The 12,305-nt window shown below is 36.9% G+C and overlaps 1 long non-coding RNA gene across 2 annotated transcripts; it reads right to left on the reverse strand.

The window, feature by feature from the left end:
- Positions 1 to 4,870: 4,870 nt before the first annotated feature.
- LOC114305440 (uncharacterized) lies at positions 4,871 to 12,084 on the reverse strand. Of its 2 annotated transcripts, none has more exons than XR_003644372.2 (5): positions 11,715 to 12,084; positions 9,941 to 10,023; positions 8,373 to 8,507; positions 6,025 to 6,106; positions 4,871 to 5,162 (listed from the first exon to the last, which is right to left on the reverse strand). It is a non-coding gene; the product is annotated as an uncharacterized LOC114305440 (long non-coding RNA). The 2 variants fall into 2 exon arrangements; XR_014342643.1 differs by having other exon boundaries at positions 8,373 to 9,367.
- Positions 12,085 to 12,305: the final 221 nt, after the last annotated feature.

Below are 12,305 nucleotides of genomic sequence, written 5' to 3' on the forward strand. Positions count from 1 at the left end.
CCCCCATTTTGAAGGGTTAGCAATTTTAGATTAAAAAAATATCTCTCTCTCTCTCTCTAGCTTTCTCTCTCTCTTGATATTTTGTGCTTGGTTGCCTAGTTTCTCTATACTTTTGCATAGCAACCCTTAATCAAACTTGACCATCTTTGAGCTGAGGTTCCTTGGAGTCTTGTTTGAGGTCTAGAAAGAGGTTTGAGCTTGAATTTGTGCCTAATTTGTGCTTTGCTTGAAAGGTATAACACTTATCTTGTTCAAGCTTGTTTTGTATACTTATTTTTCCATCTTTTTCAACTGTTTTTGGGCTGATTTTGAACTGTCAAAAACCCTGTTTTTATGGTTTAAAAGTGTTGGTTTGAGGTCATTTTGAGTTAGGGGGTAGTCCACCATTCTTGCTTCTTTGTTTGTTAAGCTTTTGTGCTATTATTCATCACTTTAAAACCAACTTTTTTGGGCCTTTTAACCACTGAATTTCAGAGGTTTTTCAATTGTAAAAAAAAACTCATTTTGAAGTCCAAAATTGGAGGGGTTGGTTTCCCCTCCTTGTGTCTTGCTTACATGCCTAATTAGCTTCATGTATTAGCTTAGTGTTGTTTTGCACTTAATTTCAGCACTTTAATCTCTACAATCTCTCTCAATTCTTCACTCTTTTGTTTGCTTTGAAAGTGGTTTCAAACCACTTGTTTGCCTAAGTGTGAAATGAAGGTGTTACACCTAATGGTTTAATCCCTTAGGGGGTTCATTACCAACAATGTAATGCCTCTTTCATGCCCAAAGTAACTTGTGGTTTGAGCCATCTTTCCATTAGAGGACACTCACCAATGGACAATCGATTAAACAATGAATTGGTAATTAAAATGAGTAATAAAAAATGACAATTAAAAGAGGCAAGATAAGCATCTTTCATGTTGCATTGCATGTGTTCGAATCGGACGTTAATTCGAACATAAGGAAAATGGGACATTTCATACTCAAAAGTAATGAAATGTGCCACTTTCCTTGGTCACCATTGCCCTTGATCATGCATGGTAGGGTGATGGTTCTTTTGGTCTTGTCTTTGTATTCACTAATCTTGCACAATTGGTTTTATAAGCCATCGTGTAATGAAATTTCTTGATTGATGGTTTGTGAATCAAAACTTGTCCCTCCTTTGATCTCCCCATGAAAAGGAGAGGTAAAGTGTGTAAACAACCCCTAAGAAATGCTCTGTTTTGCTCTCTGCTGTAGCAAGAAATGCTCTGTTTTACTAGTGGCCAACTGGCCACCGATGGTAGCCGACCGGCCCCTTGTTGGCCACCAATGAAATTTGCACAGCGTGTTCCTGAGGTGGAGCAGAGGTATTCTAGAAGTGGACAGCTTCTTTGGTGTTCAAATGTGAAAACAGAGACATGCAGCTGCAAGACAGTCCCTTTTGGGGTGAAAGCCGAGCATGTGCATGAGCCTCCCTTGCATTCCAAACTAACTTATCGCTTAAATATCTAGCTGAGATGCATGTTGTAATTAATTAGTTGTAGCTAATTAAAAGTTGTAAATAATTAGTTAGTTTAACTAGTTATTCGTTTACGGTTTGTAATAATTAGTTAACTAGAATAGTTAATTAATTCGGTTTGTAATAATTAGTTAGCTTAATTAGCATAGCTAGTTGGTTAGCTTATTCATTTGGACACTCCTTCGCGAGGGCATAATGTTGTAATAAGTGTGTGTGCACGTGTATGTCTTCTAACCCCACGTCTTTCTCCCTTTTATTTAATCGCTTTTGATGGTTAGATTAGGGACATGTTTAGATTAGCATATCGCATGCTTGCATCCATTCATTTGTCTTGCAAGCCCTGAGGCTCGGCGCATCATTCAAACTGCATTTTCATTTCAATATCTTCTTTGAATACGTGTTTAATCGCATGTTATTCACATCAATCCATATGCCATATTAGTAGCCGAGCCTATTAATTGCATATTGCATGTGTTGCATTAGGCATTTTGTATAGTTAGGATCATGCATCTTCCTAACTAGTTTTTGTTTTGGCTTGGAGTACTCAGTGAGTTTTATGCTTTAGCATACTTTCATGAGTGTGATTGCCATATTTCCGTGACTAGCATGCATGCCATGCGGCTATGTGCTAAAATGCTAAACTGCATGAATGCCTGTAGATGAAGGCTTGTTGTTTGAATTGGAACGATTCAAGGAATGTGCATTTTAAGCCCACTTTGTTGAGTGGCAAATCATGTTTTAAGCCTATTATGTTTGGTGGCAAATCCATAACTTTAAGCCCACTTGAGGTGGTAAATTCAAACCATATTCGCAAACAAACATGAGTTAAATTGTTCTAAATTGAGCAAACTAGTCTATACTTGCTTGTGTGCATCACATAGTAAAGCTAGTTTAATAACCGGAACAAAAACACATAACGTTTATAAAAAATCATATCATAATTAGTAGAGGCCGATCTTTGACCGGGCGAGTGGGGGTGCTCATTTCATGACCTTCCCCCTTCGTATCCAAGTTCCCGAGCTGAGGCAACTTTGGTGATGACAGACACGTGGCCTTCGGCATGAGTCAGGGTTTCCTAAATTTCTCCAAAATAAAAATTTAGGTGGTGACTCTGTATCTGGCAAAGTAGTCCAATTTTGGCATTATTTGATTTTAAATCGATTTTTTAAAAGGTTTGCCGGATTTGGACTCTTTGGTGTTTATCAGTTTCACGTTGCACTTGTGAGACTAGATTCAGAACCGCGGGAGTCCGAACTGTGAGGCCCTTTTTTCAAACCTGTCCGAAAGGCGAGGCGCGAGAAAAATGCGAGTCCACAGTTTTTGGCAACTCTGCTGGGGATTTAGAGAACTTCACTCGAACTCATGATATGTTATTTTATTTACACTCATGTGTTTCTTTGCATTTTCATTTGCATCAGTGCGCCTAAGTCACAGTGTTTGCCATCTGCTATTCTTGAACGGTTTGTCGGAGGCTCGCTGGGAAAAGCTTGCCAAAAGGCTGACTGGTTGCAGGCTCTGCCACGATGGGAACACAACCCTTGGATCTGGACTACCGCTGTACCGTTTGATCCCTTTTTCACTTCTCGATGTTAGGTATGAGAGGTATATGAGGTAGTCTTGTTGAGGTACCCATTTTGACCAATCAACCTAGTTGTATATCGGAAGCCATAAAGACTGTTCCAATCTAGGATAGGTTGCTCACCCGAATGCAAGAATTGTTTGAAACTGCTTGTCTTGCGTAGTGGATCCCTAGCTCCCGACGAAATTAGGATAGGGTAACCCTACCCCATCATAGGAGTGTTTTAGTTCTTAATTGCTTGATATGTGCTTTTAGAGTGAAACTCTGCAGGAATGTATGTATCAGTTGCAAGTCTGGGTATCAGTTTTGGGGCAGAAATCAGTGTTTGAGTACAGCTCTCCAGCTTATGATTGCAACTGCGTGTTGTTTCTGTCTGAGCTGAGGTGCTGTGCAGTTTCTGATTCTTTTGTTTCTTTTTGCAAGGTAGTCTTTCACCATTACTTCAGACGATTTTGTTACCCCCCAAGCACTATGGACCCGAGTTAGAAGGATTTACAGATCTGGGGATCTAGTCAGGGTACAACTAGTGTTTGTTTCACTCCTGCCGGTTATTAAACGGAGGAGGATTCGACAAAATTCGCCAATTCAGCAGTCACCTTTTACCTCGTCTATGCCAAGTCAGGCCCAATCATCTACTTCTACTCCAGACAGAGGGTATTCGCCAGTTCCGGTAGTTCAAAATCCTCCAGTCAACATGGAAGATATGCTTCGCCAACTCTAGCAGACTATTGAGAACATGTAGCTAGATGTTGCCCGACAAGTTGAGACCACAGCTCGCCAAGCCGAGGTTTTAGCTTGCCAAGTAGAGGTAATAGATAGGCTTCAGCAATAGCAACCGCAACCGACAGTAGCCTCCGCATCTCTTGCACCCCCAGCAGGAATCACTACAAGAATTCGCACTTTTGTTGACTAAAAATTTAGTCGATAAAAGTCCATTTTTAGTCGGCAAAAGTTATCCGCGACTAATTTTTTTGGTCGCCAATTGAGGGTCACGAAAAGTAATTAGTGACTAAAAATTTTTTTAGTCACGAAAAAGTTATATTTGCCGACTAAATTTTTTGTCGCTAAATATATAATTACTGCGACTAATCCATTTAGTAGCTAAAACACTTTAGTCACGAAAAGTCATATTTTCCCGACCAAACATGTTAGTCGCCAATTCGCACATTCAACGACCAAATAGTTTGGTCGGTAATTGTGGCCCATTTCCATGACCAACAAATTTGGTCTGCAAAAGTCCATTTTTAGTCGGCAAAAGTTATTTGCGACCAATTTTTTTGGTCGCCACGTTGGTCTCCAATTGAGGGTCGGCAAAAGTAATTAGTGACCAAAACTTTAGTTAGTCGAGAAAAAGTTGGTTTTGCCGACTAAATTTTTTGTCTCTAAATATATCATTACTAAGACTAATCCATTTAGTCGCTAAAACACTTTAGTCGCGAAAAGTGACATATTCCCGACCAAACATGTTAGTCGCCAATTGTCACATTCCACGACCAAACATGTTAGTTGCCAAAAGTAATGTTTGCGCGACTAAAATTTTAGTCGGCAATAGACCTATTCGCGACCAAACTCTTTGGTTGCCAAAATTAACAATTTTACCGACTAATTATTTAGTCGCCAAATGTACCATTTTGCCTACTAACATTTTGGTCAGCAAAACCACAATTTGGTGGCCAACATCCAACAAAATAAACTTGTAATTGAAGACAAATATTCCATCCAATCCATTCAATCTAATCTATAATTAAAAAGAATCATTCATACCAACAAAGTATCTGAATCACGAACATTCAACGAAATACATAAATCATCAAATCTTTAACCTGTTTAATAAAAATCAGCAACTATTATAAGTTTCCATCCACAAGTAATTCCAAAGTACATATTCTTCCAATTTAAACTTTTATCCATGCACATTTATCAAAAAATACAACTAGTCTATCCAAATATTTCCATATACACCCATCAAAAAATATAACTACTATTCTATCGAAATATATTCCATACACATCTAACCAAAAATATATAATACTTCCAAAAATTCTTATAGTGCCAATTAGTCATGTACAATTTAGCTCTGTGCACGAATTCATTCATCTGTACCAAAGAAAAAAGAAAAAGAATGTCAAGAATTGAGCAATCATTAAACCTTGTTTGTCTAAAATGTGGTAAAACACTTTTACTTTCAAACTGGAGGATGGAGCACCTCCCCAAAAGACCACATAGATGGGATTTAAGAATTAGTCACTACAAAACTAAATCTTTGTTTGGATGCTTTTAGTAGATTGTCCAATACTATATATGATTATTCAGAACATGCGAACATGTTCCCTGCCATACCACACTATTACTTGACATCAAACCAACCATCATGTTTACATTGTGTAAGAATCTCAAATTTGCAAGAAGAAAATTCTATCATTACTGAATACAAAAAAGGCATTCCCCTGCCATGTCATGCAAGTTAATTTTGTGATAAAGAAAACAAACATCTGAGAATGAGACCTCTAACTTCTTGAGAATTCTACCCACCACTACTAAGGCCATAAATCTTTCTGTCACACAATATGCATCGCATTAACTAGACATATGATAGTTTGACCTAACATTTAAATAAGCTTAGACTTCTTTTATTTCTGACAAAAGGATGGATGTTGGCATTAACCAATCAGCAACACCACAAGGAAAGGGCCACTAATTTTCTCACTCAAGGGCCCCCAAGTTGACAATGACTTTGTAACACTAAGTTGACATTCAAATAGGGTGGTGACTCCATATGAAGAAAGTTCCCTCTCAGCGTCCTAATTTTTTGTGATGAGATTACTATAAAAGATACTATTACTCTATACATTATGCAAAAAGAAGACTAATGAAATAATTGCCCACAATTAAAAATAGAACACGGCCTCCCATTGAATAAGGTATATAATTTAAGTAAAACTTGTAAAGCTGAACTTACCTAAATAATGGACAAAGCAATTTTGTACAGCATGACATTAGTGCTATTTTCATGAGCAATTTGCACTTGCTCGCCAAGGATCCTAAACAAATCAACAGCAGCAGGTGTAAAATAATATAATATACTTGTTTTTAAATTATAATTTTTTTTAAATAATAAATATATTAATCATGTACTAATCATGGTGATAAAATACTTGTTTTTTCTTGACATTCCTAGAAGTTGCACCAAATAGTGCCGCTAACTTCTTTTCATGTAATAATCATGGTGATAATTCTCATGAAATGCAGAGCATCCTAAGGTAATCTCAATGTTCTTGAACATGGGAAGAAAATTACACACAACCGGGTCATGGGAATTCTTGTGCCTTGAGGATAATGATGTCATACATTACAGCTCAATTTGGAAGAAGGCGTGATTCGGCGAGGATGCTATCATAGCCAACCTTGATACTGGTTGCCACTCTCTCCCCACTCTTAATTTGAATTTCAATATGATCAAAAATCTTACTATCAAATTTGAGTTCTTTTCGCCAATTCAACTTAGATCCTAGATATGTTTTAGTGCATAATAATAGTTTAAATTTTCTAATTTTTTTCTTCAATTTTCTTGCTTAGAAATTGTTGTAGATCTACATTACTCTTCCTATAATTGTTTAGTAACTGGAAAGTTGACTTTCATGTAAGCTTTATGCTTATCCTAGATAACATTTAGTGTTAATGAACTTTGGTGAATTAACTAAGCTCTGGTATTGAATTTTCATATTTCCCATTCTCATTGATGTTTCATATATATGACAAAGCATCATTTAATACAACTTGTCCTGTCACCAAGCCATGTTTGACCATCAGCAAAAGCTATTCTATGAATTCAGAAAGGCACATACATGCATGCATTAGAGAGGTTTTGTTAGGTCTTAATAGACCCATCTTGGAGCTCATCTTGATGATCCAAATTATTCATCTTATGGGACCTATTGAGCAAAGTATTTATGCAAAAAATCACGATGATCATATATTGGTTGCCATATGATTGAATCACATTTGTCTTTGAAAAAATGAATGGTATATTCACAAAATCACACCTACGACCCATTTTTGGTAAGGCAAATGTGATTAGATCATGTCTTAAATGGTATTTTGACATTTGTGATCAGATCGGTAAGGCACCATTTTTAATTTTCTATTGCTATGATCTTTGAGTTTTTGTGCACTTACCCTTCATCGATGTGATCAAGCCAGGTGTGTGGCCTGAATCAACAAGTTTTAGTGATGAAGAAATGGGACCAATTCCATCAAAGTGAAAAGGAATCTGTCAAAATGATGCAGATCCAGGTTAGAGACCCCGCTCCCCCCTATCTCTCTATACACAATATCTCTTGTTAATACACTCTTTGAAGGTGATGTTCATTGAGATAATTCAAGGATTTTATGATAGAATTTAGTGTTCTGTATTTCTTGTTTATACCAGACATTGTCCAATTATTATATGAAAAAATGAGAACTTCTTCAGTTAAATGGCTCTCATGAGATTGATTTGGTAGCTATGCTTAGGCCAAAGTAACTTCAGTACTGTCATTGTTTGAATCATCTGATATAGGACCACCAAGTTGTTGCCTTAACAACTAAATTGCATAAGAAAAATAATTGACGAATAGAATTTTTATACATAAATCATCATAAATTGCATACAAAAGAATTCTCTCTGTCATTTAATTTTAATTAGTTTCCACCTTAGAGGGTTGGAATAGCCTATTGTGACCTGCTTGTCAAGGGTTCGAAGCACATAAATAATATTTTCACAGCAAGGGTAAGGTTGTGTACTTTTGACCCTCCCATACCTTGCATTGACATGACAAGAGTCTTTTGCATGGGACATGACCAGAGTCTTTTGCATGGGACATGACCTATTTTTTAGTTAGTTCCATTCTTGGTTACCTAATCTCAATGAATTTATCAGCGATCTGATAATCATATTCAAAAGGTCAAGAGTAAAAAAGCTTCAGATCAAATGGGCTCATCAACCCTGTGCTTAGCATACTTCTAGTGTCTTAGAAAGTGCTTTCATGTTCATCTATGTCTTCATCATGATGAATTCCTTTTTGGTCGCCAAAATTAATGCCTTTAACGACTAATTATTTAGTCGGCAAAAGTATTAGTTATCTTTCCCAACTAATCAATTGGTCGCCAAAACAGAAAAAAACAATTGAGGTGTTAAGCTCACAGTGATGGTTACTATTAATTGTTCCATCAAAGAAATAGATGGAAATGCAATCAATTAATTGTTACTATTTTACTAGAGTAGTCTAGTACAACAACTATGACAATACCAATAGTGATGGTCATTACCTCTCAATTAGATCAGCTGGAACTATTGGGGTGTTAAGCCCACCCATGCATTTCTTCCCAAGAAACCTCCAAGCAATCTTGTCCTTGAATTTTTCTCTGCTTGATGATTCTAGATACAGGACACTTGACATGCATCTGTACTCAAAAAAGAGTTATCAGTCGGTGCCAAGTATTGAAACAACAAAATCATGGTCAGTAGAGTGACATGATAGAACCCCAAATGAATTATTTGCCGATATTTTGATACCATGGAGTACAAAGATGAAAGTATACAAGTATATAAACTCAAAATTTACCAATTATTCATATTACACATGCCGGGCACTTTATGAAGCCATTTAGTTATGAACTCAATTTATCCAAGCATGAAAAGACATCCTTGGGTTTTTCTGTAATAATGATGTTGATGGCTCTAATTTTGCCCCTTATTGTTTATGGGGTTGAATGCTACTTCATGGATTACACAAGTGCCATTAGAGCAGACTCACTCCAAGAGGTAGTTGGTACATATTATAATGATTTTGATGGCCAAGAAAGGATCTATCGTGTATTCTATCAAAATCCCCAAAGATCGGAAAGTTTATCAATTGCTCCATAGATGGATGACATAACTAGCTTTCATAGTGGAAGGAAGGTTGTATTGGCTCCATTAAATATATATATATATGTATACTTTTGTCTCAAACCTTATTGAGAAAGAAAATAATAAAATAAATTCCAATTTCCTAAAATGTCCAAGCAAGCCTAGTAATAGTAACTCCCAAATATAGCAGCAATACAAGTTCGCCTTCTGGGAGTGAGTCAATTAATTACTTCAGAAGAGATTGAAGTTCAACACGCCATACAATTGAGTAAAATTGTAGGATAAAAAAAGCAAAAACTATCAAACAGTAACTTGTCCAATGGAAGCCTAAGTCCTAGTTCTAATAAAGTAGAAAGCAAATTAGCAAACCACCGTAGGTCTCTTTCAGCAATCTTAGGTAGGATATACTCATCTGAAACACAAATACCAAACAAGATAAATATGAAAATAGATAGAAAAAGCCTCCCTCTTAATCGCATGAGGAGCAACTCTTTTTTTTCTTTGTGATTCTCACTGATTAAAAATATCATACTTCCTCTTCACAATTTCAGGTTTTTGAATAATAGTAGTCGAACGCTATTTGACCATTTCAAATTTCTGAATTTTGAACATCAGAGAAAAAAAAAAATCCCAATTTCAACCACAAAATAATAAATAAAATTCTCATTGGTAGCCTAGCCATTCTTTCTCATCTTGATCAACAGAAAAATGTGTAAACAATAGTTATGATCAGCTGGCAGTGTTACTAAAACTCTGAAAGAAAGGTTCTAATACTGGTTGCCCATGCTGTAACAAAAATCTATAAGCTGAGGAACAGCCCAATAAGGAGCTAATTGATATTGTCTTGTAACTGGACCAGTGAACCAACTAAATGATAGTAGTACAGATACCTAACTCGAAAAAGCTCATGAATCCAAATGACGTGAGCATGTGCATGCTTACAAGTTACTCTAGAATACATAATTAAGATTGTGAATTACAAAACCTGTTTTCTCAGGAGGCCAATAAAAAAACTGAGCACATATCTGTTGAGTATTGGTGCGTTGAAATGGATGCAGTGCAAGAACCCTACAAGATTTAGGTAGTTAATGTTAGAATGTTTCATTACTTTCTTCTCTTTTTTTTTTTCTTTTTCTTTTTTTTTTTTTCCTTTTTTTACTTGGCCAAGTTCACAGCCCTGTTTCCAAAACAGAAATAGATGGAACAAAGCAAGCAATGTGAAGTTGTTCACAAGACAAGTGCTTATCTTAATTATTGACTTTGATTTCTAGGAAACCAACACCATTTGGGAAAATTAAGGTTAACATGCTATAAAACTGATAATTTTGATTACAGGTACTCAGGAGGTGAGCATTTTTATCTATAAGAGTCAGCATCTCTATTGTATTCACATAAGATGAACTCCTTTCCACAATCCACATCACACAATACCTGTCCTTGCCACTTTGAAAGAAACTTTCCCAATTATATGAGAGAGAGAAGATATCATTTCTAGAAATTAGCAGTAAAAAATCAATTTTTGACAAATCTAAGATCCACAAATCTTGTTAATGGAATGCAATCGAAGATACAGAAGGAAGGCAAATTGAAAAGTAACCGTCGTGTTTACGCACACAAATCGCAAGAAAACTAAAAAACTGAATCGAAGTAAAAGACAAAGAAATGACATGAGAAAGGAGGACCTGAAGAGGCTGATCAACTTGGGAAAGGAGATGAGAGGAGTGGTTAGGCAAGAGGCTGAGGAGAGCAGAGAGAGCAGTCTCCGTGTGCTTCGGAGGAATTCTTCTCATCAATCCCATCCCGGCTTCCATTTTCTTCCAACCAACCAAATCACCCCCCTCAAATCACCCACACCCACACAAACAGTTTTAGAGAATTTGAGAGAGAGAGAGAGAGAGAGAGAGAGGCGAGTTGTTTGATCTGTGTTTCCCTCGCGGGAACCGTATATAAGTGCCTTTTTTAAGTATGTTACGGAAATTAAGAGCCCTCATGGAAATAGAATCTAACCTCACGTAGGATAGCAAAGAACTTCCATAATTGCTCTCATCAACAAGTAGTTGTACATAAGATAGCAAAGAACCCAAAGACCCAAGTGCAAATTCAAACCCAGAAACATCCCTTAAATGGTTCGGGGGCTATCTCATTTACATACCATCTGTTCCCACAACTTCTTCATACAGTTTAAAATCCAAGTTCCATTTGAAGATAAAGGTAACAATGTCAACAGTTAATAGATGCTAGCATACAGTCAAATTCCAAATTATTTAGACTCATATTGTCAAAATCTAGATTATTGAACTCTATAGTGGCTGAATGTTACACAGTTACAATAAGGAAAACTGAGGGCTCTAAATGTTAGCATCAACTTTGTTACACAGTTTCAGAGCAAACCCAACTTCATACAAATACAAGGCAATAAAATCAAAATGTTTAATCTCAGATCATGCTTTTTATACCCACATTTAAAATAAATACTTGGTGCTTTCAATTGTTTAGGAAAGGAAGGTTTGAGGAGGGGTTTCAAGAATGGATTTCGCAGATATGGAGGTAAAGATGGGAAGAGTGAAGGAAACCATTTGCCCACTATATGAATGGCGGTGGCTGGGTTGATTTAGGGGTAGGTTTGCGTGAAGAAGGTATGCGGATGAAAGAAGAAAAAAACCCTAGAGGCCGAAATTAGGGGAACAAAGATAGAGATATAGAGATACATATATATATATATACAGAGAGAGAGAGAGAGAGAGAGAGAGAGGACATACCTTGGCTAGTGCCCCAATGATGGATCGTGACTACGAGATAAGATGATATAGGCTGTTGGTTTGCGATGGTCCTTATGTGCGACGGGCGTCGACACCGATGGTGCTCCTGTACCAACGACGATGAAGACAAAAGCGAGAGAGAGAGAGAGAGAGAGAGAGAATCGGAGCTGGGCAGATGCGAGAGAGAGAATCAGAGGAAGGCAGATGCGAGAGACAGAGACAGTCGCAGACTGAGAGAGTCACAGAGTGAGAGAGAGACGAACATGTTTTTAAGGCCTAAGTCACAGAGTGAGGTGAGATGGGGTGAGGTTTGGTGGTGAAGGAGAATCTGTATGAGAGAGAACAATCTGATTGGTTTAAACAGAGAACAGGCGGGGGCAATTAAATGGTTTCCTCTAAAATTTTCACGCCTTTGGCGACGAAATTAATTTTTAGTCGGCAAATGTTATTATTTGTGACCAAAATATTTTAGTTGCTAAACATTTTTTCATTCCCACTTTTTTTTTTGCCTTCCCTTTTCGACTTTTGCCGACTGAATTTCAATTTGATCATAGAACATTATATTTTGGCAACTAAAAAAATATTAGTCAG

Source organism: Camellia sinensis, chromosome 1 (assembly GCF_055761805.1).
Source record: "Camellia sinensis isolate YWXY chromosome 1, ASM5576180v1, whole genome shotgun sequence".
Classification (NCBI taxonomy): domain Eukaryota; kingdom Viridiplantae; phylum Streptophyta; class Magnoliopsida; order Ericales; family Theaceae; genus Camellia; species Camellia sinensis.